This window comes from Argentina anserina, unplaced genomic scaffold (genome assembly GCF_933775445.1).
Source record: "Argentina anserina unplaced genomic scaffold, drPotAnse1.1, whole genome shotgun sequence".
Taxonomy (NCBI): domain Eukaryota; kingdom Viridiplantae; phylum Streptophyta; class Magnoliopsida; order Rosales; family Rosaceae; genus Argentina; species Argentina anserina.
The window spans coordinates 275,014-277,778 of NW_026089532.1; the positions used below are offsets into that span (position 1 = coordinate 275,014).

Genomic DNA, 2,765 nt, shown 5'->3' on the forward strand with positions numbered 1-2,765 from the left:
TTTCAATTGTGTATCTTTACATCGTTTGCGTATCTTTACTATTCCAATTGTGTATCTTTACATCGTTTGCGTATCTTTACTATTCCAATTGTGTATCTTTTCATTTCTCGTTTCAGTATCTTTCTGTAAGGCTTTCTGATACGAGTTTCTATTGAATTTGAGAGTTTTGCAAGTGTGGGAGTGTGTTTCTTTCAAACTGAATATCTTTACATCGTTTGCGTATCTTTACTATTCCAATTGTGTATCTTTTCATTTCTCGTTTGAGTATCTTTCTGTAAGGCTTTCTGATGCGAGTTTCTATTGAATTTGAGAGTTTTGTAAGTGTGCGAGTGTGTTTCTTTCAAACTGAGTATCTTTACATCGTTTGCGTATCTTTACTATTTCAATTGTGTATCTTTACATCGTTTGCGTATCTTTACTATTCCAATTGTGTATCTTTTCATTTCTCGTTTGAGTATCTTTCTGTAAGGCTTGTGATGCGAGTTTCTATTGTATTTGAGAGTTTTGCAAGTGTGGGAGCGTGTTTCTTTCAAACTGAGTATCTTTACATCGTTTGCGTATCTTTACTATTCCAATTGTGTATCTTTACATCGTTTGCGTATCTTTACTATTCCAATTGTGTATCTTTTCTTTTCTCGTTTGAGTATCTTTCTGTAAGGCTTCTGATGCGAGTTTCTATTGTATTTGAGAGTCTTGCAAGTGTGGGAGTGTGTTTCTTTCAAACTGAGTATCTTTACATAGTTTGCGTATCTTTACTATTCCAATTGTGAATCTTTACATCGTTTGCGTATCTTTACTATTCCAATGGACATCTTTACATCGTTTGCCTAAGTACTCTGGTTCTTCAATGGAAGACCCTAATGTTCACCTTAGGGAGTTCTTGGACATTTGCAAGCTCCAATCGATTCATCATCTTTCTCAAGAAGGCTTGAGGTTGCTTTTGTTTCCATTTACCCTTAAGGATGATGCTAAACGTTGGTTGTATTCTTTGCCTGCAGGAATCATCACTACATGGGACGAAATGACTAGGAGGTTCTTGAAGCAATTCTTCCCTGCTCAACTCACGAAAAGACTTAGGAGGGAGATTCAGAACTTCACTCAAAAAGATGGTGATTCGCTCTATGAGGCTTGGGAGGAATTTCAGGAACTACAAAGGAAGTGCCCTCACCATGGTATTTCGTTGGATGACTTGGTGCAATTCTTCTATGAAGGACTCGACACCACCAACAAGAGCATGGTGGATTCGGCATGTGGCTGCACCTTCATGAACAAGACCGGTCAAGAAGCTTACACCTTGATCGATGACTTGGCTGACAACAATCCCCAATTTAGTTCCAAGGAGAAGAGAGGAAGCAAGAGCCGTGGGGTGTATGATGTTGATGCAAGGAATCAGATGGCCACTTTAGAAAGGAAGCTTGACGTGCTAGTCAAGGCATTCAATGGTTCGAGCATCAACCCTCAAGCATGCGGCATTTGTTCTTTCAAGGATCACACTACTGACAATTGTCCAAATGGTGCAATGACTGAAGAAGAGTTGAACTTTATAGGGCAACAAAGGCCTAGGTACGATCCATACTCGAACACATACAACCCTGGACTTAGAGATCATCCAAATTTTCGTTGGAGCAACAATGCTCAACCATCCAATGCTCAAGGTCAAGGACCTCGTCCTTCAGGTTTGTTTGTGAGGCCTCAGGTACCTCAAGGTTCTGCTCCCTTTAACTCTAATGTTCATGGTTCGAATAATGCATCTTCACCTAATTATGATGAACTTTTGAAGTCTCTTGCTCAAGGGCAACAAAATCTAAACTCTGCTACTCAAGCTTTAGTTACAGGTCAACAAGCTCATTCTAAGGACATAACCGAGCTTAAGAAGCAGATGGGACAAGTGATCGATTTCATGGGCAAGATCCATGAAGGAGGAAAGTTGCCGAGCCAAACTGAGCCTAATCCGAATGTAAAGGCCATGGTGACACGAAGTGGGAGGACTTTGGATGTTACATTGCAGCAACACAAGAAGGCCGTGCCTTCTAAAGGACTAGAGGCCGAGAATTACAATGTCAAAGACTTAGAGAAGGATCCTGCCTCCTCTAAAGCCAATGATGCCGTGCCTCTACCAAAAGAAGATCATGTCGTGCATGACAAAGGTAAGGATCCTAACTCTAATGGTTTGGTTTCAACTAATGATCTTCCTCGTGTTCCCTTCCCTAGTAGATTTGCAAAGCAAAAGAAGGATGACTCTGATCAAGCCATGCTCGACATTTTCAAGAAGGTGGAAGTAAACATGCCTCTTATTGAATGCATACAACAAAACCCTAAGTATGCTAAGTTTTTGAAAGAATTGTGCACCAACAAGAGGATGACTCGAGAGAAGGAAGTTGTCACAATGAGTGAGACGGTTTCTGCCGTGCTCCAAAAGAAGCTACCACCAAAGCTTAAGGATCCAGGGAGTTTTTCTTTCCCTTGTACAATCGGAAACATGACGTTTGAAAAGATAATGCTAGACTTAGGTGCATCTATCAATGTAATGCCGCACTATATCTATGAGAACCTAGGTCTAGGTGATTTGAAACGTGATAATGTTGTGATTCGATTGGCTGATTGTTCCAACAAAGTCCCTTTGGGCTATGTTGAAGATGTTCTTGTGCAGGTTTCGAGCTTGATCTTTCCTGCCGACTTCTATGTCATAGACATGGAGCCAACGGAGGCAGATGACAAGGAGGTCCCTATCTTGTTGGGCCGCCCCTTCATGAGGACCGCAAGAA

The 2,765-nt window shown here is 41.1% G+C and overlaps 1 non-coding gene across 1 annotated transcript; it reads right to left on the reverse strand.

Annotated features, from left to right (window-relative positions):
• Window positions 1–1,069: 1,069 nt before the first annotated feature.
• LOC126804955 (small nucleolar RNA R71) lies at window positions 1,070–1,176 on the reverse strand. Its single transcript, XR_007673812.1, has one exon. It is a non-coding gene; the product is annotated as a small nucleolar RNA R71 (small nucleolar RNA).
• Between the last annotated feature and the right edge of the window lie 1,589 nt (window positions 1,177–2,765).